Source organism: Bos indicus, chromosome 9 (genome assembly GCF_029378745.1).
Source record: "Bos indicus isolate NIAB-ARS_2022 breed Sahiwal x Tharparkar chromosome 9, NIAB-ARS_B.indTharparkar_mat_pri_1.0, whole genome shotgun sequence".
In the NCBI taxonomy this organism is placed as follows: Eukaryota; Metazoa; Chordata; class Mammalia; order Artiodactyla; family Bovidae; genus Bos; species Bos indicus.
In genome coordinates, this window is record NC_091768.1 from 23,149,669 (window position 1) to 23,174,356 (window position 24,688).

Sequence of the window (24,688 nt, forward strand, 5' to 3'; positions counted from 1 at the left end):
ATCACTGTCTTAATTTTTAAAGAGAAACGTATGTGTATATTAAATAAATATATTTCTCTTTATATACACACACACACATACATCACATACATATATATATATATATATATATATGTATTTGCCTTTCTCTAAACCTCTCTCTGTAAAGGCACCTTTAACGAAATCAATGGTGAATTCTGGAAGTTGAAAGAGCATCCGTGGTTGAGGGCATACAGGGTTAACGCTTTATGTGACAAGTCACAGCAGATGGTTTAGCTATATGGTCCACAGGTTATTAGGCTGATGCATTGTTGATGTGTGGTGGGGAGTTAACTCTTCTCTGAAGCATCTGTCTACTAGCAGGACTGGAATACAACACTGTCCACTTTCCTAAAAATGGCTGTTTCAGCAAGCTGAGTGCCTTTTCTGTGTTTTAAAAATTACGATTTTATGTTTAATGGCTGTGTTATTCTTTCCACTTTTACTAATCATATAACATTCCCATATTTCACGGGAAATAAAAATCTTGCTGTCTCTGGTAAAACCCCAATGTCATACTAATGCAGTGGCTTGCAGCTCAACCTCTCCTCCACCCTCCTTAGGCTCCATAAACCACACTGTTCCTTTTCATTCCCTGAACTGATTTATACTACACACCCTGTGTCTTGCTCAAACAGTCTTCTGAACCTGGAAGGTTGTTATCTTTCCTGGTGAACTTCTGTTCACCCTGCAAGATCCACTTAGGTATCACTTCCTTGGGGACATCCTCCTTTTTCCCTTACGAGAATTAACTACTTGCTTCACTCCACACTTGTACCTATTACAACACTTCACCACCACCCTCCTTGTATTCTTATCTGGGATGTGTCTACATCTTGGATTGATCCTAAATCAGACATGGAAACCACGGCCTATGGATTTCTCTAATTCTGCAGCTAGTGTGGAAATAAAGATTAGTGTTGTTTTTCCTCAGACACACCTAGGTATTGACTTTTTGCTGGCTAAAAGCAATAGCAATTTTTCACTTTTATTGTATATTCAATAAACAACTTAAGTTTTTAGAATCTATACCCCCTGGCCCATCACCCACAATAGGTCGTTTTATTCTTGAGTTGAAAGGAAGCAGTGGCGCCTGCTTTTCATTGTTGTGTTGTGGTTGGTAATGTGCCCGCCTCCCGCTTTGAGAGACAGAAATGTCCTTGGGGCAGGGGAAAATCTGTCTGCTCTTTGAGACCCTAGTGCCTCACACATTATGAGCCTTCCATCTGTGTTAGTTGAATGAATAAACCAGTGGGTCCTTTGGTAGAAAGTGTTTAGAGGTTTTGACCCTTTTTTTTTTTTTGAGGGGTAGTGATAGTGGGGACCTTAAAGTATATACAGTAAACAGATATTTAAAAGGGAATCATTTTTATAGAAAGCAATGTTTTTATAATTTTCTAAATTTTGACTGTTCTTAGTCCATTGTTGTCACAGGGCTGTGTTACTTCTGTTTCTAAGCCAGGATTAGCTTTCTACAGTTCTTGTGGTGATAGCTTTTTGAAACTTGCTATCCGCACAGGAGATAGGAGAAAATAGCCATTACCTTGTTTAATCATAGTATTAAAGAGCTACTCCTGTACTATAAACAGGTTTTTGCCAAGTGTGAGTATTTCAGTTCCTTTTTGTAAATCCATGACATTTCTGTTTAATTCAGCAGTTTTTCATCAGGCAGGATCTGGTGACACTTTGCACCTGGCTAGAGGAGAAGACAGGGGAAGGCAATGGCACCCCACTCCAGTACTCTTGCCTGGAAACTCCCATGGACAGAGAAGCCTGGTGGGCTGCAGTCCATGAGGTCGCTGAGAGTTGGACACGACTGAGTGACTTCCCTTTCACTTTTCACTTTCATGCATTGGAGAAGGAAATGGCAACCCACTCCAGTATTCTTGCCTGGAGAATCCTAGGGGCGGGGGAGCCTGGTGGGCTGCCATCTCTGGGGTCACACAGAGTTGGACACGACTGAAGCGACTTAGCAGCAGCAGCAAAGCTATTTTTATCCTGAATTTTTTTTAAGTTTCTTGAAAGGGTCTTTGCTTTCTCTAAATTGGATCTTGCCTCAACAAGTAACTGCCTTGGAGCAGGAATGTCCCTTGGGGACTAATCTGCAAAACTTAACCCGGCTCATCCTGTAAGGATGTCCCAAGATGAAGGGAAAACTGCCACTTGGACCAGGGCTGCTGTAGCTCAGAGTTAAGGCTCCTGCCAATCAGAGATCATCTTCATGCCACTTTCACTTTTCATCATTTTCCACTCCTCTTTTGCCAGTAATTATATTTGCAGGAGTAAAGGGAAATGGTGAATCACACAAATAAATTGTTTTAGAACAGAGTTAGCTTATGGTGAGAAAGTGCTCTCTATATTTATGCCTAATTTGGACAGGTTTTAAGCCTTAGATTGCTTCTGAGTGCCGTCTCACCTGTGCCTACCCATTCAGAGGGCCAGGCACTCTCTTGTTGGTTGTTGTCTCTAACCTATAGCAGCCCTGAAAGGCAGACCCATTAAAGTTGAGGAAACCAAAGGTCAGAGAGTTTAAGTGATGGTCCAACATCACACAGCTAGTGGGTGATGGGACCAGGATTCACTCATGCAGGCCTGATTTCAGAGCCTGCTGTCTCCCCACGATGTCACACTGAGGACACCATAAGCATTGTATCCTCTCTAAGAAAACCATGAGTAGGACCAACGCCTGTTTTTTTGTATGTGAACTCTTTAGTTGTAAAAGATACAGTTGAAAGCATCTTCACATTTCTGTAGGAAGTTAGTTTATCGTTCTTAAGCTGCTGCTTTATTATACGTATATTCTAAAATGTAAGAAAAGTGTACATCCGTGGTGGATTCATGTTGATGTATGGCAAAACCAATACAATACTGTAAAGTAATTAGCCTCCAATTAAAATAAATACATTTAAATTTTTTTAAAAAAGGAAAAAAAAAAGAAAAGAAAAGTGGTAAGATGGGCATAGGGAAAACAGCCATATGCCATGGTAAGTGAAAAGAGTTCTACAGTGAGAAAAAAGAAATCAAGAGGTAACACAATAAATATAAGTGGTTATTTCCATGAGAGGAATATAATAACCTGGGTTTTACATTTTCTTCTTTCTTATTTTCCAAGTGTTATTTTTTATAATCAGAAACAAGTTATATTATGATGTTGATGTGATCTGTGGTACAGGAAAAAGAAATGTATTAATGCTGTTCTAAGGTGTCAACATACTGATAAATGGCTATGGTGTGATCCATCAAAGAGGACACTCAAATGGAAAATAAAATACATTAGTACTGTCTTGTCACCCACCAGCACGTCACCTTGGACAAGCCAAGTTTCCTCATGAGATCTTAGAGTTTACACATAATCTATCCAATGTATCCAGTCATCAAAATTTACACAAAAGGACACATTCAATCTCACAAATGATAATCATAGTGGAAAAAGACAGTAAGTTATACATGTTGTTAGGTTGATGCAAAACACAGAACCAAAGATCAAATTGCCCACATCTGTTGGAACACAGAAAAAGCAAAAGAATTCCAGAAAAACGTCTACTTCTGTTTCATTGACTATGCTAAAGCCTTTGATTGTGTGGATCATAACAAACTGTGGAAACTTCTTCAAGAGATGGGAATACCAGATTACCTTACCTTCTTCTTGAGAAATCTGTATGCAGGACAAGAAGCAACAGTTATAACCGATCATGGAACAACGGACTGGTTCCAAATTGGGAAAGGAGAATGTCAAGGCTATATACTGTCACCCTGCTTATTTAAATTATATGCAGAGTACAACATGCAAAATGCTGGACTGGATGAAGAACAAGCTGGAATCAAGACTGACAGAAGAAATATCAATAACCTCAGATATGCAGATAAACATCACCCTTATGGCAGAAAGCAAAGAGGAACTAAAGAGTCTCTTGAAGAAAGTGAAAGAGGAGCATGAAAAAGCTGGCTTAAAACTCAACATTCAAGAAACGAAGATCATGCCATCCAGTCCCATCACTTTATGGCAAATAGATGGGGAAACAATGGAAACAGTGAGAGACTTTATTTTGGGGGCTCCAAAATCACTGCAGATGGTGACTGCAGCCATGAAATTAAAAGAGGCTTGCTCCTTGGAAGAAAAGCTATGACAAACATAGACAGCATATTAAAAAGCAGAGATATTACTTTGCTGACAAAGGTCCATCTAGTCAAAGCTATGGTTTTTCTAGCAGTCATGTATGGATGTAATGGTAACCCACTCCAGTGTTCTTACCTGGAGAGTCCCATGGATGGGGGAGCCTGGCAGGCTACAGTCCATGAGGCTGCAAAGAGTTGGACACGACTAAGCCACTAAACAACAACCATGATGTATGGATATGAGAGTTGGACCATAAAGAAGGCTGAGCATGAAAGGACTGATGCTTTTGAACTGTGGTGTTGGAGAAGACTTTTGAGAGTCCCTTGGACTACAAGGAGATTAAACCAGTCAGGTCTAAAGGAAATCAATCCTGAATATTCATAGGAAGGACTGATGCTGAACCTGAAGCTCCAATACTTTGGCCACCTGATGGGAAGAGCTGACTCATTAGAAAAAAGAGGCTGATGCTGTGAAAGATTGAAGGCAGGAAGAGAAGGGGACAACAGAGGATGAGATGGTTAGATGGCATCACTGACTCAATGGACACAAGTTTGAGTAAGCTCTGGGAGATGCTGAAGGACAGGGAAGCCTGGCGTGTTCCAATCTGTGGTGTTGTGAAGACTTGGACATGACTGAATGATTGAATAACAACAAAAAGTCATTGTGGTTTTGTATTGTTGAATTTTGCTGTTTGATATTGGAATACATTCCTAAATACATGTGGCTATGTTATATATCATTTTAATGAACATTTCTTGCTTTATGTTTTTTTGCTAATGGCATTGTTTACCATTGTTAATTTTATATTTTAGACTATAGAAATGGTGTTAGACAAAAAGCAGACACAAGTGATTTTTTTTAAATCCAGTTCAAAATTGGTCATAAAGCAGCAGAGACAACTCACAACATCAACAATACATTTGGCCCATGAACTGCTAATGAAAAATACAGTGCAGCAGTGGTTCAAGAAGTTTTGCAAAGGAGATGAGAGCCTTGAAGATAAGAAGTATAGTGGCCGGTCATTGGAAGTTGACAATGACCAACTGAGAGCTATCATTGAAGCTGATCCTCTTACAAATACACAAGAAGTTGCCGAAAAACTCAATGTTGATTGTTCTATGGTCGTTTAGCATTTGAAACAAACTGGCCAGGTGAAAAAGCCTGATAAGTGGGTGCCTCATGAGCTGACTGCAAATCAAAAAAAAAAGTTTTTAAGTATTGTCTTCTCTTATCCTATGCAATAATAATGAACCATTTCTCAATAGGATTGTGAGATGCGAAGAAAAGTGGATTTATACAACAACCAGCGATGAGCAGCTCAGTGACTGGACCAAGGAGCTCCAAACCACTTTCCAAAGCCAAATTTGCAACAAAAAAAGGTCATGGCCACTGGTGGTCTGCAGCCTGTCTGATCCAGTACAGCTTTCTGAATCCTGCCAAAACCATTACATCTGAAAAGTATGGTCAACAGATCGATGAGATGCGCCAAAAACTGCAATGTCTGCAGCTGTCATTGATCAAGAACTGGCCCAATTCTTCTGCATGACAATACCTGACCTCAGGTCGCACAATCAACATTTCAAAGGTTAAATGAATTGGGCTATGAAGTTTTGCCTCATCTGCCATATTCACCTGACCTCTTGCCAACTGACTACTACTTCCTTCAAGCATCTCAACAACTTTTTGCAGAGAAAATGCTTCCACAACCAGCAGGAGGCAAAAGAAATGCTTTCCTAGAGTTTGCTGAATCCTGAAGCACGAATTTTTATGCTACAGAAATAAACTTACTTCTCATTGGCAAAAATGTGTTGACTGTAATGGTTCCTATTTTGATTAATAAAGATGTGTTTGAGCCAAGTTATAATGATTTAAAATTCAGTCAGAAACCTCAAATACTTTTGTACCAACCTCAAAGTTATTCATGTTTCTACACAATTACAAATATTTGTGTGGTATGTAAATCCAAAATTTACCTTTTTAGTCTACTCTTAAATTATTCTGTGATTTAACAATTTTTATCCCTACTGAAGCTCAGAAAGGTGAAGAATGTTGTCCTGGTCACACAGTCAGTGATGGAAAAGAAACTCAAGCATGTTTCTCTCTGTCTAAATTTCATTCTTCTTTTATTATATCTTAAACAAGTCAAAAGCATACTAGATATTTTTTAAAAAAATTCTACACACACACACACAAAACTGAGAAATCCAAAGGCATATAACAGGATAAATTTTAGATATCTTAGAACATGTCATTTTTTAATAATTTGAACAGTCTTATTTTTTAAATCAGACAATCCAGCTGGAACTAATATGGCTCAAATTCCTAATATTCATCCTGTCCTTCTCCTCTCCCCTCCACTCTGCATTATACACTTTATTGGGCCAGGACTTATTTTTTAATGTTAAGATTTACATATTTTCTTTATAATTTTAATTGTATAAAGTATTCCTTTAATCATATGAAACATTACATCCGTGGATAAAGAGAGAAAGTACTACATGAAAAATGAAAATAGTTGTTTTAGAAAGTTAGAACTACAAGTAACTTTTCTCCAAAACTTGAGTTAATGTTTTCACTTGTTTTTGTTTTTTTTTTTAATTTAGGAAGAAAAGAGATCAAGAAGGAAAGAGGAAGAAAATTCAGTTTATCTTAAACCAACTATCAAACACATTATGTGTTATTTAGGGTTAAATAACACATAACATTGTTTGTGTTAACATTGATTAAGCCAAAGATGATACTTCAGCTCAAATATCAATACAAATTCTATTAATGATAGCAACATTTAAGCAACAGGATTATAATAATCCAGAATTATTTCTGGTATTTCCTACAAAGATATCATAAACCTCAATCACGTTAGACCTATAAAATCAACAAGATACTTCAAATGGAATAATGAACTAAAAATCAACTGAAACTTATTTCAATTTAAACTTGTGATTTTTAAAGTACTGGGAGAGGGCAAGTTTTCCTAGGAGACCAGAGCTGTCAACCAGGTAACCTTAGTCTAAGAGATCAAATGCAAGCAGAGGACACACCATCCTTATTTCCAAACTTTCGTCTTGCCAAAATTCCCTAGGGAAGAAACGGTGGCCTATCTATTTTTAAAGAGACAATGAGAAGGGAGAAAAAAGTCACCTCTAATAAAAATGGTGAAATTGAGACTGAATCAGACACCAATCAATATTAAGAAAAGAACCTGAGAAAATAGAAAGGTGATATATAGTCTTCTAGGAAACATAGGTCATTTAATGTAACAAAGGCAAAAATGACAAAATAGAGATGATATAGTGGAAACAGTGTCTGACTTTATTTTTTGGGGCTCCAAAATCACTGCAGATGGTGATTGCAGCCATGAAATTAAAAGACCCTTACTCTTTGGAAGGAAAGTTATGACCAACCTAGATAGCATATTGAAAAGCAGAGATATTACTTTGCCAACAAAGGTCCGTCTAGTCAAGGCTATGGTATTTCCAGTGGTCATGTATGGATGTGAGAGTTGGACTGTGAAGAAAGATGAGCACCGAAGAATTGATGCTTTTGAACTGTGGTGTTGGAGAAGATTCTTGAGAGTCCCTTGGACTGCAAGGAGATCCAACCAGTCCATCCTAAAGGAGATCAGTCCTGGGTGTTCATTGGAAGGACTGATGCTGAAGCTGGAACTCCAGGACTTTGGCCACCTCATGCGAAGAGTTGACTCATTGGAAAAGACTCTGATGCTGGGAGGGATTGGGGGCAGGAGGAGAAGGGGACAACAGAGGACAAGATGGCTGGATGGCATCACCGACTCAATGGACATGAGTTTGAGTGAACTCTGGGAGTTGGTGATGGACAGGGACGCCTGGCGTGCTGTGATTCATGCATGGGGTGAGCAAAGGGTCAGACATGACTGAGCGACTGAACTGAACTGAATACCTCTACCAAAAATTACAATTATATCACGAATCCAACATACTGTATGGTATAAAAGAGCTCAACTTGAAAATATTTAATCTCATGTTTCTCATATTTTAGTAGTTGATTTGGACACTTCAGTCCTAAAAAAGATTTAAAAATAGACAATTAATGAAGTTGAAATATAATATTGTTTATATCTGTAGATTCTTAAAGTTCAATTTCAAAGCTATAACAATGATAGTCTCATTAATGTAAGCACTCAAGATATTAAATCAGGCAAATGATCAAAACTTGGTGCTAGAATCATTAAAAAAAAATACTACCATTTAAAACATAATTTGAATTCTTATATATTATCAAGAACACAAAATTCTGAAACAACGAAATATGCTGGCATAAAACTCCACCATATTTAAATATTTTAAAAGTACTAATTTCTAAAAATAGAACCTGAAAAATATACATACCAACAACTGTTTATAAATTTCAAAATAAGGTTCATTAAGTAATGAACAGTATTTCTTTGAAATTACAGTGTTTTCTTCGAAAATCACAGGAAAAAAATGAGCTTTTAAAAGTCAAAAATGTCAACACAATTCTTCAATTTCCTTTTAATTAAAAGGGCTCCAGAGAGAAGAGATTTTGGTACACAATTCCTAAAAGCTATGGCTTTCAAACTTTGCTCCTAAGACCTACAAGCTTGTCAAGAGAGGAATACAGACTTCTTATATGCGGAGAAATGGTCCTGCTTAAACAAGATACCAACAAAGCAATCTCAAAATTAAGTGTATTAATTCATGTCAAGAGATTTTGCTTTTTTATAAATGCCTGTAATACTGCAAGATACCAGTTGTTGAGAACACACAACTGGCATTATCCTTATCACTGAAGAAGAGAACTGACTCTATAAACATGCCTGGCAGAAATGTCCTAATTAGAAGTAATATCATTAAAGATGTCTTAATTTGAAGAAGTTCATCTAAAGAGGCCAGCTCTTCCTTCTGTTGTTTTTTTTTTTTTTAAACTTTCTGTCGTAGAAAATGTCAAGTATACAAAAGGATATCTGGAAGAAAACAAATTTAAAAATCTTATGTCATACTCAAAATTAAAGTCAAGATATACTAATGGCATAGGCGTAAAACAAATTGATAAAAAAGAATCTTTCCAGAAAAATCTAAGAAATTATACCAAACTCATAAACCATAAGAGATTTATATTTTTTAAAGTGGTATTGTTAAGGAACAAAAAAAATCTTTAAAAGTTAACAGGCAGAAGGCTTAAACTATTGTGATACAAAGAACTATTATATATTTATAAAAGGAGAACAAAAAATGCAAACTCATTTTTTAAAATGCTTTCAAGTAGTGCTTTCTAAACCATTTAAAGGTCACAGATCTACATAATATGATTAAAACTATGGACTCTCTCCCCACAACAGTGTTCACTTATACAAAGAGAACTTTGCACAGAATTTTGAGTGTTTCTCAGACCACCTAATTCCCCAAGTCCAATGACCTCCTTTCATAATCATGAAATCATACAATATATGGCCTTTTTTTTTTTCTGGCTTCTTTCACTTAGCATGTTTTTAAGATTCATGAATCCGAGAATAAGAATCACCATTTTTTAGGTTAAAGTCTGATTTCTAATTTACCATTTTTGATAAAAATACTTCAAAAGTTTCACTAATATTTGTGTTAGCATATCTTAATGAGTATAACCATTTAGAAAAAAAATTTTTAATAGCAATACAAATGTATGGTGACTATAAAAATATTGCCATCCTCTGAACAAATTTATACTATAATGAGAAATTATTTGTGAATGTTAAAATGAGGGAAGCTTGCATTTTTAAACCTAGAAAATAGAAAGATAGCAATACAATGTTTCTTGACAGTCAAACCAAAAAAGCTTATATTTAATTCATTTTAAAATAACAAAAATATTGATTCATTTCGATATTTGGCAAAACCAATACAATACTGTAAAGTTTAAAAATAAAATAAATTAATAAAATAAATTAACAAAAATATTTCATTTATAACTAAAGTACTTTTTATTACAGTTTTTAATTTAATTTTTATTTTCTATTGGGGTATAGTTTATTTTGGGAGAAGGCAATGGCACCCCACTCCAGTACTATTGCCCGGAAAATCCCATGGATGGAGGAGCATGGTAGGCTGAAGTCCATGGGGTCTCTAAGAGTCAGACATGACTGAGCAACTTCACTTTCACTTTCCACTTTCATGCATTGGAGAAGGAAATGGCAACCCACTCCAGTGTTCTTGCCTGGAGAATCCCACGGACGGAGAAGCCTGGTAGGCTGCAGTCCATGGGGTCGCACAGAGTCAGACACGACTGAAGCGACTTAATAGCAGCAGCATAGTTTATTTATAATGTATTAATTTCAGGTGTACAGCAAAGTGGTACAGTTATACATATACATATATTCATTCTTTTTCAGATTCTCTTCCTACTTAGATTATTATAGAATATTGAGTAGAATTCCCTGTGCTACACAGTAGGTCCTTGTTGATTATCTGTTTCAAATTGTAGTGTGTTAATGTTAAATTCAAACTCATATTTATCCCCCCTATCCCACACCTTTCCCCTTTGGTAACCATATGTTGTTTTCAAAGTCTGTAAATCTGTTTTTATTTTGTAAATAAATTCATTCTTATCATCTTTTTATATTCCACATACAAGTGACATCATATGATGTGTCTGACTTTTTCTGACTTAACCTCGCTAAGCAAGAAGAGATAAGAAAGCCTTCCTCAGTGATCAATCCAAAGAAAGAGAGGAAAACAACAGAATGGGAAAGACTAGAAATCTCTTCAAGAAAATTAGTGATACCTAGGGAACATTTCAGGCAAAGATGGGCTCGATAAAGGACAGAAATGGTATGGACCTGACAGAAGCAGAAGATATTAAGAAGAGGTGGCAAGAATACACAGAAGAACTATACAAAAAAGATCTTCACGACTAAGATAATCACGATGGTGTGATCACTCACCTAGAGCCAGACATCCTGGAATGTGAAGTGAAGTGGGCCTTAGAAAGCATCACTACGAACAAAGCTAGTGGAGGTGACGGAATTCCAGTTGAGCTATTTCAAATCCTGAAAGATGATGCTGCGAAAGTGCTGCACTCAATATGCCAGCAAATTTGGAAAACTCAGCAGTGGTCACAGGACTGGAAAAGGTCAGTTATCATTCCAATCCCAAAGAAAGGCAATGCCAAAGAATGCTCAAACTACCGCACAATTACACTCATCTCACATGCTAGTAAAGTAATGCTCAAAATTCTCCAAGCCAGGCTTCAGCAATACATGAACTGTGAACTTCCAGATGTTCAAGCTGGTTTTAGAAAAGGCAGAGGAACCAGAGATCAAATTGCCAACATCCGATGGATCATCAAAAAAGCAAGAGAGTTCCAGAAAAACATCTATTTCTGCTTTATTGACTATGCCAAAGCCTTTGACTGTGTGGATCACAATAAACTGTGGAAAATTCTGAAAGAGATGGGAATACCAGACCACCTGACCTGCCTCTTGAGAAACCTATATGCAGGTCAGGAAACAACAGTTAGAACTGGACATGGAACAACAGACTGGTTCCAAATAGGAAAAGGAGTATGTCAAGGCTGTATACTGTTACCCTGCTTATTTAATTTCTATGCAGAGTACATCATGAGAAACGCTGGGCTGGAAGAAGCACAAGCTGGAATCAAGATTGCCAGGAGAAATATCAATAACCTCAGATATGCAGATGACACCACCCTTATGGCAGAAAGTGAAGAGGAACTAAAAAGCCTCTTGATGAAAGTGAAAGTGGAGAGTGAAAAAGTTGGCTTAAAGCTCAACATTCAGAAAACGAAGATCATGGCATCTGGTCCCATTACTTCATGGGAAATAGATGGGGAAACAGTGTCAGACTTTATTTTTCTGGCTCCAAAATCACTGCAGATGGTGATTGTAGCCATGAAATTAAAAGGCGCTTACTCCTTGGAAGAAAAGTTATGACTAACCTAGATAGCGTATTGAAAAGCAGAGACATTACTTTGCCTACAAAGGTCCATCTAGTCAAGGCTATGGTTTTTCCAGTGGTCATGTATGGATGTGAGAGTTGGACTTTGAAGAAAGCTGAGCACTGAAGAATTGATGCTTTTGAACTGTGGTGTTGGAGAAGACTCTTGAGAGTCCCTTGGACTGCAAGGAGAGCCAACCAGTCCATTCTGAAGGAGATCAGCCCTGGGATATCTTTGGAGGGAATGATGCTAAAGCTGAAACTCCAATACTTTGGCCACCTCATGCAAAGAGTTGACTCATGGGAAAAGACTCTGATGCTGGGAGGGATTGAGGGCAGGAGGAAAAGGGGACGACAGAGGATGAGATGGCTGGATGGCACCACTGACTCGATGGACATGAGTTTGGGTGAACTCTGGTAGTTGGTGATGGACAGTGAGGCCTGGCATCCTGTGATTCATGGGATCGCAAAGAGTCGGACACGACTGAGCAACTCAAATGAACTGAACTTCGCTTAGTGTGATAATCTCTAATCCATCCATTTTGCTGCAAATAGCATTATTTCATTATTTTTTATGTCTGAATAATATTTCATTGTATTAATACATAGGTATCACATCTTCTCTATCCAATCTCCAGTCAATGGACATGTAGATTGCTTCCATGTCAGTGTTGCAATGAACACTGGGGTGCATGTATCCTTTCAAAGTAAGGTCTTCTCTGGATATATGCCCAGAAGTAGGATGGCTGGGTCATAACGTAGTTCTATTTTTAGCTTTTTAAGGAACCTCTATAGTGTTCTCCATAGTTGCTGTACCAATTTACATTCCCACCAACAGTGTAGTAGGGCTCCGTCTTCTCCACACCATTCTCAGCATGTATTGCTTGCAGACATTTGGATGATGGTCATTTTGACTGGTGTGAGGTGATACTTCCTTGTAGTTTTGATTTACCTTTCTCTAATAATGAACACTGGGAAAGACCCTGATGCTGGGAAAGATTGAAGTCAGGAGGAGAAGGGGACGACAGAGGATGAGATGGGTGGATGGCATCACTGACTCAATGGACATGAGTTTGAGTAGGCTCCGGGAGTTTGTAATGGATAGGGAAGCCTGGCGTGCTGCAGTCCATGGAGTTGCAAAGTTGGACATGACTGAGTAACTGAACTGAAGTGAATAATGAGCAATGTTGAACATCTTTTCATGTGCTTTTTGACCATCTTATGTCTTCTCTGGAGAAGTGGCTATTTAGATCTTCAGCCCATTTTTTGATTGGGTTGTTTTTTGGATATTGAGCTGTATGAGCTCTTGTACATTTTAAAGATATCATAATCCCTTGTCAATCACTTTGTTTGCAAATATTTTCTCTCATTTTGTGGGTCATCTTTTCATTTTGTTTATGGTTTCCTTTAATGTGCAAAAGCTTTTAAGTTTAATTAGGTCCCATTTGTTTATTGTTGGGTTTTTTGGTTACATTATTGATATAAACATTCAAAACCTACAAACTTGCTTTAGTTAGTGAAAGAAACATGTATTTTCAGTGGAAGTATACTTTGGTACCAAAGTTCATCTCCTATTAACATCCCAGGCATCATCTTCAATTCTGCTTTCTAATATTTATAACACTGAGTTTTAGAAACTAGCAAAAATAAGTCACTACTTCAGAATATGAAACCCTCCAAAATCAGGACCTAAGTGATGACTGCTAATCTACACTGATATGGAAAGATAGTCACAATGTTTTCACAAGTTAAAACACACACACATACACACACACACACACACAGAAGTAAAATAAAGAAAAATTCATATCGTTAAAATTAATTTCTGTAAAACAAAATCTTTTAACCATATCTTTTTGTGTATATATACATAAAGAGATATACACAAGGAGGAGTGCCAAAAATGTTAATAGCAGTCTCCTATGCAGACTGAAATTCTAAGAATTCTGCTTGCTTTCTTCAACTGTATTTTCCTGTATTGTTTTAAATGTTTACAATGAAAATGACTATTTTGATGATCCTATAAAAAGTTAAAGCTATTTTCACTTTGAAAATACATGAAACCTATTTTTGAATGTTTACAATAGGTGTTAACATTATATTAAGATATAGTTTTTAATGCAAGAAATCAAGCAAATCATCTTACAAGTACTTTAAATCTTTAAAAATGTACTGAAACTAACTGAATCAGTGGTCTTTTCCATGAAAAAAAGTACTCGAGATGGTAAATTTCGAATCCAAGATTTTCATCATTGTCAGCGTCACTCAAGTTATTCTAGATATAAAAAATTGTGATTTTTACAAACTGACATATTTGGTGGTTGCTGTTAATAGCACTTTGTTTAGATAACAACAACAACAAAAAAAACACACACACAAGTGATACTACTTGAGGTGACCTGAATAGATATATTATTAGGAGACAATAAAGAGATGTTAATAAAACTAGGGAGACTTCTTTTAAGTGCCACAGGAAAAAAGGTTGCATGAAAGGAACATAAGGCAAAATTATTTCAGGTAATTCCCATGAAGTCAGAACAAGGTAAAAGTCTGTATTATTTGCTTTTGTACTTTGCCAAAATAAAGAAGGGAATGTAGTTTCTTTGGAAAGTCAGTGTTCAACCCACCATCCATTCGTTTTTTAGTTACTTCCAATAAAATTATATTAACAGCCAATCTGCCTGGTGCTATGATCCCATTAGGTCATGTAACCAAAGCAGAGCCAGCCTAAGTCTAATCAGACCAAACAGCTGTTTTAACAGTTGGATTTCTCCAAAATTAAAATATTCTATTCCTGACAGTGCCTAGCAACTCAACTGTTACAACAGCTGCTCAAATTGAAGAGTTAAAACCAAGTGTACATAGAGTCTTCTTCCCATTTGCAACTGCTTTGAGATTCTTCCAGAATAGAAGTTTCTAAACTGAAGTTGATTTTGACATTTTCCCAACCTGTTTAAAGTTTTATGCTTGTACTGTATCTACCTCTGGCCTTCAGCCAACATTCCTGCCATCAGCATCTCTCTCAGTGTTTGCCCTCTGTCTCCTCTATGCTCTGCATCATAATTGCCAGCTGGTAGTTTGGTGCTTCCCTCATTAGAAATATTATCTGTGTGCTTCACACCCTTATTCTTTCTTCTCTGTACTGTCTCAGAATCAGAGGTGGAAACTCAGAAGTTCCCAGATTCCACTAAGTGAAATACTACTTCCAATGACTTACATTAGTACTCTTAAGGTTAATTGTTGAGCTAACACCCTTAAAAAACAATTCACAAATGCTCACTGGCAAGAAGTTCTCATTTTTGATCTGTCTTTAAAACTCTGCATTTGTTGCCATGATTTCACTCAGACGTGTCTGTTTGTTCAATTCTTTATACTCACCCTGTAACACAGAAACCTATCCACCAACAATCATATTATCAACAATAAGTTTTATCTGTCGATCCATCTCTCAACTTCACCTTTTTATCCACACATTCATCCATTTATCCACTCACCTTCTCCTCAAAAATTTCTGGAAAAAAAAAAAAAATTTTCTGCAAGCTGGGCTGAACACACCCAAGCTAAATTGACTGTGCTAAGTTCTTAAACGCTGCAAAAGATCTTGTCCCTGATTTTGTTAACATTTGCTCTCTACCCTCACAAGGTCCTTACTCCCCATAATTGTACCACATCACAGATAATTTAAAATCTTAACTCTCAGGGTCTAAAAATAGATTCACTGCAGGACCCAGACTCATCAAACCAGCACATACCTACAAAGAAGCTGAACACGTTTTAAGACTGCAAAATTTTTCCTGCGGCAGCTTCGGCTCTTCTGCTGGGTTATGTACAGAGCGATTTGGGCACATTAATCTTACAAACATTATCCTTTTCATGGCCCTCTTCTCAGCAGGGAAGAGAGAAGTCAAAAACTTTAACAAGTACAGATGCCATAAGTGAAAAGTGCCCACAGACCTTGTATCAGGTAATACTGTCCTGGGGCAACTCAACTTCAATGAGGCACCAGAGTGCTCTGGGAAACAGGACTCTCGGGCTGAAAGCCCTTTAGGTAAGTTATGCACACCCTAAATTACCAGCATTGTAGAGTTAAATTTTTAATTAAAGGAGACCTTGAAACACTGGTTCTGATGTTATTATCCCCTTCCTATCATATCAGTGCTGAAGACACTAGCCCCAAAGTTTCTGTACTTTATTTTTGAATCAGTCTGCAGAACAGGATTCATTCTCCCAGCTTTCAGTATTGTTAGGATCAGTTTTGCTTTCTAGGGCTAAACATAGAAAAGTTTTCATTTTTAATAAGAGCTTAGATAAATAACCCTAAATCCCAAAGGGCCTCGTTAAAGCAGCCTCATAAAAGTTTTACACTTGCATATGAGTTTAGGGGAAAAAAAAAAAAAAAAAAATCTGTCTACCTAGCGGTTTGAGCTCCTGCTGACTTCTCTAGCCTTGGGGAAGTTATTGTTGAAATTCATATGTCTTGCTATTTCAGATGATTTAAAGCAGTCTATTATGATAAATCACCATGAAATACACCAAATGAAAGACACTGTTCAAACAAAAATCTCAATTTTAAATACATAAAATACACACAATGCACTCATCCGTGTGTTTAAATAGCATTAGGGTTCTGGTACGGTACTCATCTAACCACATATTTTATCCTCAGAGCCTATGATGCAAAAACACATTTTGTATGAGGTGATCTATTTTCCCTTTTTCTTTAGGAGGTCATTTCAACACATTCTGACTTTACCCTGGAGAATTAAAGTCTAGGCAAGAAAGTTCCTATCAAACTGGAAAATAAATCAGTTGGAATAACAAGAACATAAGTAGTGGGCAATGTTAACATTTTATCACCTCCCTTCCAAGACCTAGAATGATCAAGACTGACATGGGATATATTTAAAAGGTGAGAGAATGATTGCAAACAGAACAGAATCTCATATGTTCAAACAATGAAACACCAGAAATGGCTGGTAAGTGCTTAATAAATATTTGTTGAACCAATTTTTAAAAATCATTTTTTGCCATTTTTATTCCATCATAGGACTATCCTCACTAGTACTGATACTTCTCAGACATTGGAATCAGAGATCAAGAATTTCAGCCTAACTCTAAACGTTTGTTCGATTTCAACAACAGAATCTCAAAATTAGAAACCTGAGAAAAATTAAACCCCCCTGCAATATTCCTAACATGTGACTGTATGGTCTTGGCTTGAATATCTCCCCAATTCTTTAAATTGAGTGAAATCTATGCTTCACAACCAGAGCCCTTCAGTAAATATCTAATCCTTTCTCCTGATTTTTCTCTAAGCTAAACATTCCCCATTTCCTTATATCATACAGATGAGTCTCATTATCATTCTAGTTTTTCAACTTGGTGACCATTTATTAAAATATCGCCACCATGATCTTCATCTTCAGAGCAGAATGAAAGTCTGCATAATATATCTTATGTTATCAAAATATTTCATGTATATCAGTTCATTCAATCTTCATAATAACATTCCAAAATTGGTTTCATTACATGAACTTTACAGACAAGTAGGCTGAAGTTCAAGAGTTTAAATGACATGCATATGACCTCACAAAAGAACCAAGACTCAGCTCCAGTTCCTCCAATTCCTGAGTGTTTCCATTACTCTTCTGAACCTCAGTCTTCCCAGCTATAAAATAGGGGTAATGATATTTGGCCTTTAAGCATCAAAGCTTTCTTGTGAATATCAAATAAGATAATATATGAAAAAAAGCATAAAAGGTAGGCTTTTATCACTGAAATCATTCATATGTAGATAAACTCTGCTCTTTCAAGTACTTAATTTATGAGTGAGAAAAGTTCAAGTCACAAATGATATAAATGTTACTGCTTTTGTTTTCAGAATTTAAAGCATATGGCAACTAAATGATCCAGGAGTTTTACGAGACTCAGTCCTTAAAGATGTAGGAAAGTCACTCATCTTTTGGAGTTCTGAATTCAAAAAGAAAGCATTTTCCTGATCATTAAATATCAAAACAACAAACAACCCAATCAAAAAATGGGCAGAAGACCCAAGACATTTCTCCAAAAGACATAGAGATGAAAAGAGCCTCAAGATTGCTAATTATTAGAGAAATGCAAATCAAAAAAACAAAGAGATATTACCTCACACCTGTCAGAAAGGCTATTATCAAAAACTCTACAAATAACAAATGTTGGAGAGGATGCAGAGAAAAGGGAACCCTCCTACACTATTGGTGAACACGATGGAAAACAGTATAGTTGGTTTCACAAAGAAACTAAAAATAGAACTACCATATGATCCAGCAATTCTACTCCTGGGTATATATCTGGAAAAAAAAAACAAAAATACTAATTCAAAAAGATACACACACCCCAATGTTCACAACAGCACTATTTACAATAACAAGGACATGGAAGCAACTCAAGAGCCCCTCAACAGCTAAATGGATAAAGATGCTGTATGCATGCATGCATGCTAAGTCACTTCAGTCATGTCCTACTCTTTGCAATTCTATGGACCATAGCCTGCCAGACTCCTCTGTCGATGGGATTCTCCAGGAAAGAATACTGGAGTGAGTTGCCATGCCCCAATCCAGGAGATTTTCCTGATCCAGGGATCAAACCCACATCTCTTATGCCTCCTGCACTGCAAGTGGATTCTTTACCACTGAGCTACCAAGGGAAGCCCCAGGATATGGTATATGTGTATGTCTATGTGTGTTTGTGTGTATGTCTATGTGTGCAGTAGAGTATTACTCAGCCATAAAAAGAGAAGGAAATTCTGCCATTTGCAGCAACATGGATGGACCTAGCGAATATTATGCTTAGTAAAGACAAATACTGTATGACATCACTTACATGTGCAATCTAAAAAATAATACAAGTGAACATATATGTAAAACAGAAGCAGACTCACAGATATAGAAAACAAACTTGTGCCTACCGAAGGGCAGAAGGTAGAGGAAGGAGCAAATTAGGGGCAGGGACTAACAGATACAACTACTATGCATAAAACAGATGAGCAACAAGGATATATTGTACAGCACAGGGAATTATAGCCATTATCTTATACTAATTTAGAATACAATCTACAAAAATACTGAATCAGTGTGCTGTATACTTGAAAGAAATATATATTGTGAATCAACATACTTCATACATGAGAAGAAAAAGAGTTTTCCCAGAAAAATTATGTTATTTTTGCCTGTACTGACCCTTAATATCTTGTCAGTTTGTAGACTATACTATATTATGGATTAATAGATTTTTGTGGACTTGACTGGAAATCTATTTGATATTTATAATATTAGTTCTATGAGAACTAAGTTCTATGAGAAATATCCTTCTAGTTCTAAGGAACTGCCTCAGAAAGAAACTTTTGGTATATACCCATTTATAGGTGAGAAGAGTCTGTCTTCACTTTTTTTTTGGCTAAAGCCCATTAAAGGTTTTCTAAGCCATGTTAGAATTATTTTAAAATATTATTATAGTCTAATTTTTCAAGAGGAAGTAGTAGTGTATATTCTAGATCTAGTTGTAGATCTAGAGCCTATCTATCTATAACAAATATGTCAAACGATAAGGTTTATTAAAAACTGAAAGAAAGTGAAAGTTAGTCAGATAGTCGTGTCTGACTCTTTGTGATCCCAGGCTCCTCTGTCCATGGGATTCTCCAGGCAAGAACACTGGAGCAGGTTGGCATTTCCTCCTCCAGGGGATCTTCCTGATCCAGGGATTGAAACTGCATCTCTCACATCTTCTTAATTGCACGCAGATTCTTTACTGCTGAGCCACCAGAGAAGCCCTCACTAAATATGTGAGAAAACAAATACTCTTTCACTGACCTAACCAGCCACATAGACAGAATCTTTGAACAGTCGGCTTGAATACAGATGCATGAATCTGGTAACTGGTCTTCTCTGCTGAGGACATTAGACAGTGTTCACATGAGGTTGATGTGAGCACATGTAACAGTATAGCAGGTATGAAGCTGGAGGTAGAGTATCTGGGCAGTAACAGCAGAAATAAGAAGACAAAACGGTACAAGACACTGACATGGACTATGCACCATTTCCTTTTGAGACTTATCCCAAACTGGATTACTGTTAAAGCTTGAGAAGTGTCTTAGACGTTAAAAAATAAACATTTTGCACAGTGAAACCAAAAGTACAAAGTAAAACCAGCTGTTTCCAAAAGGTTAACTTCAAGGAAACAGAATCTAACCTTAAGTTCCAGAATGAAACCCAGTATCCTGAATATCACTTTTATATGGAAGAATCAATCAATAACTTAGTGATGAGTTCACAATACTATACAAAACAGAACTAAAATGGAAATTGACTAGAATCTAGCCCTCAAGCCTCTTATTTCAAAAGAACGCATCATACATAGTTGATATCTATAGGACATTTCATCCCAAAACAATGAATTTCACCTTTTTCTCAAGCGCACATGGAACCTTCTCCAGGATAGATCACATCCTGGGCCATAAAGCTAGCCTTGGTAAATTCAAAAAAATAGAAATCATTCCAAGCATCTTTTCTGACCACAATGCAGTAAGATTAGATCTCAATTACAGGAGAAAAACTATTAAAAATTCCAACATATGGAGGATGAACAACACGCTGCTGAATAACCAACAAATCACAGAAGAAATCAAAAAAGAAATAAAAATTTGCATAGAAACGAATGAAAATGAAAACACAACAACCCAAAACCTGTGGGACACAGTAAAAGCAGTCCTAAGGGGAAAGTTCATAGCAATACAGGCACACCTCAAGAAACAAGAAAAAAGTCAAATAAATAACCTAACTCTACACCTAAAGCAACTAGAAAAGGAAGAAATGAAGAACCCTAGGGTTAGTAGAAGGAAAGAAATCTTAAAAATTAGAGCAGAAATAAATGCAAAAGAAACAAAAGAGACCATAGCAAAAATCAACAAAGCCAAAAGCTGGTTCTTTGAAAGGCTAAATAAAATTGATAAACCATTAGCCAGACTCATCAAGAAACAAAGGGAGAAAAATCAAATCAATAAAATTAGAAACGAAAATGGAGAGATCACAACAGACAACACAGAAATACAAAGGACCATAAGAGACTATTATCAACAATTATATGCCAATAAAATGGACAACGAGGAAGAAATGGACAAATTCTTAGAAAAGTACAACTTTCCAAAACTCAACCAAGAAGAAATAGAAAACCTTAACAGACCCATCACAAGCACGGAAATTGAAACTGTAATCAAAAATCTTCCAGCAAACAAAAGCCCAGGTCCAGATGGCTTCACAGCTGAATTCTACCAAAAATTTAGAGAAGAGCTAACACCCATCCTGCTCAAACTCTTCCAGAAAATTGCAGAGGAAGGTAAACTTCCAAACTCATTCTATGAGGCCACCATCACCCTAATACCAAAACCTGACAAAGATCCCACAAAAAAAGAAAACTACAGGCCAATATCACTGATGAACATAGATGCAAAAATCCTTAACAAAATTCTAGCAATCAGAATCCAACAACACATTAAAAAGATCATACACCATGACCAAGTGGGCTTTATCCCAGGGATGCAAGGATTCTTCAATATCCGCAAATCAATCAATGTAATACACCACATTAACAAATTGAAAAACAAAAACCATATGATTATCTCAATAGATGCAGAGAAAGCCTTTGACAAAATTCAACACCCATTTATGATAAAAACTCTCCAGAAAGCAGGAATAGAAGGAACATACCTCAACATAATAAAAGCTATATATGACAAACCCACAGCAAACATTATCCTCAATGGTGAAAAATTGAAAGCATTTCCTCTAAAGTCAGGAACAAGACAAGGGTGCCCACTTTCACCATTACTATTCAACATAGTTTTGGAAGTTTTGGCCACAGCAATCAGAGCAGAAAAAGAAATAAAAGGAATCCAAATTGGAAAAGAAGAAGTAAAACTCTCACTATTTGCAGATGACATGATCCTCTACATAGAAAACCCTAAAGACTCCACCAGAAAATTACTAGAACTAATCAATGAATATAGTAAAGTTGCAGGATATAAAATCAACACACAGAAATCCCTTGCATTCCTATACACTAATAATGAGAAAACAGAAAGAGAAATTAAGGAAACAATTTCATTCACCACTGCAACAAAAAGAATAAAATACTTAGGAATATATCTACCTAGAGAAACTAAAGACCTATATATAGAAAACTATAAAACACTGGTGAAAGAAATCAAAGAGGACACTAATAGATGGAGAAATATACCATGTTCATGGATTGGAAGAATCAATATAGTGAAAATGAGTATACTACCCAAAGCAATTTATAGATTCAATGCAATCCCTATCAAGCTACCAACAGTATTCTTTACAGAGCTAGAACAAATAATTTCACAATTTGTATGGAAATACAAAAAACCTCGAATAGCCAAAGCGATCTTGAGAAAGAAGAATGGAACTGGAGGAATCAACCTACCTGACTTCAGGCTCTATTACAAAGCCAAAGTGATCTTGAGAAAGAAGAATGGAACTGGAGGAATCAACCTACCTGACTTCAGGCTCTATTACAAAGCCACAGTTATCAAGACAGTATGGTACTGGCACAAAGACAGAAAAATAGATCAATGGAACAAAATAGAAAGCCCAGAGATAAGTCCACGCACATATGGACACCTTATCTTTGACAAAGGAGGCAAGAATATACAATGGATTAAAGACAATCTCTTTAACAAGTGGTGCTGGGAAATCTGGTCAACCACTTGTAAAAGAATGAAACTAGAACACTTTCTAACACCATATACAAAAATAAACTCAAAATGGATTAAAGATCTCAACGTAAGACCAGAAACTATAAAACTCCTAGAGGAGAACATAGGCAAAACACTCTCTGACATACATCACAGCAGGATCCTCTATGACCCACCTCCCAGAATACTGGAAATAAAAGCAAAAATAAACAAATGGGACCTAATTAAACTTAAAAGCTTCTGCACATCAAAGGAAACTATTAGCAAGGTGAAAAGACAGCCTTCAGAATGGGAGAAAATAAAAAAAAAAAAAAAGAAAGAAAATTCTTTGAGGGGGAAAAAAAAAAGATGTCAAGTTATTGACACACATACAGAGGAAACAAGAGCTCCTTTATGGGTAACAAGTTACAGCAAGCTCTCCTATTTATACCCCTCAGGGCGAAAGAGCCATTGTGAGCAGTCAAGGCCTCTGGGGTACTCACCTCTGATCCAGCATCATTAACCCTGGCCCTCTGTTCTACACACCTCATTTCTCCAGGAGGCTGTCTGGACAGCCACTTCTTCCTTACATCAGGATGGTAATTACTCCTCTGGGGCCTGGAGAATAACTGTTAATAGATTATTTATCTGTAACATAGTCTGCTACATGGCAAGGAGTGTACTCACTCACCAGTTGGAAACATGCATCTTAGTTACTATTTTTAAGCCAGGAATGCCAGTCTCATCACAGCATTAAAAAGTAAAAGTCAGTAAACCTTATCGCAAAGGGTCAGATCATAAATTTATTAGGCTTACGGGATATGTCACAACTTATATGGCAAAAGAAGCCACGGACAATGTTTATACAAATGTACATGGCTGTGTATCAATAAAATTTTATTTACAAAAGCAAGAGAGTTGGGGGCATCCTGAACTTGTCCTGCTAGCTGGAAGCTGCCCACCCTGATCTAAAAACCAAGCACATTTTGAAAGAGAACCATCCCACGTGGCTGTGTAAGTTCTTTTCACTTTTTAAAGCCTGATTCAGTCCAGCTTTCGTCAGCAAATACCCATCAATTACTTACACGTAAGAGATGTTTCCCACAACGAAACCTTTCTATCTTTCTCTGGGTCCCACTGCTCTATTTCCTCTGAATAAAAACAGACTTGGAGCCTTTCAGAGATTAAAGTCTCCTCTTAGAAATGGATGAAAGCTTTGAATACTTGCCAAGAGAAATACCCATGCATAATACACACAAATTTTTTTATCCAATTTCATGGGATTCACAGCCCCTGAAATTTGCTGGAGGTGAGGGCAGTATGTCCTGGGACTCCAGGTTTCTGTCTTATCCCTGCAGTTAGTCATCTGCTGCTGCATAATAACCACTCCAAAACTTGGCAGCTAAAACAAATACCTGATGGTTTCTGTGCGACAGGAATCTGGGAAGGGCTGAGCTGAGTGGCTCTGATTCAGGATCTCTCACGAGCTGGTAGCCAAGATGCCAGCAGGGAAGACAGTCATCTGACAGCTGGCATCTGGATTCCCCCAGAGACAGTTATTTGAGACCCACAGCAAGGAGGAATCCTCTGTGCCTTTCATAACCTACTCTCAGAATCCACTCTTGGGTACACCCACTTTGTTTTTTTGATTTTTTTTTAATGGAATTTGGTCTCTCTTATTTTATTTATTTACTTATTTACTCTGGCTAAGCTGGGTCTTTTGGGGAGCGCAGGCTTTCTCTAGTTGTGGCAAGCAGGGGCTACTCTTTTCTCACAGTGTGCAGGTTTCTCATTGAGGTGGCTTCTCTTGTGAAGCCTAGGCTCCAGCCATTAGGGCACTGTGACGTGTGGGCTCAGTAGTTGTGGTGCAGGGGCTTAGCTGCTCTGAAGCACGTG

At 37.0% G+C, this 24,688-nt stretch overlaps 1 protein-coding gene across 8 annotated transcripts in view; it reads right to left on the reverse strand.

Moving 5' to 3' along the window:
* The window catches only part of UBE3D (ubiquitin protein ligase E3D), a 188,048-nt gene that overhangs the window by 92,011 nt on the left and 71,349 nt on the right, over positions 1-24,688 (reverse strand). The gene's annotated exons all lie outside the window — the stretch shown is intronic.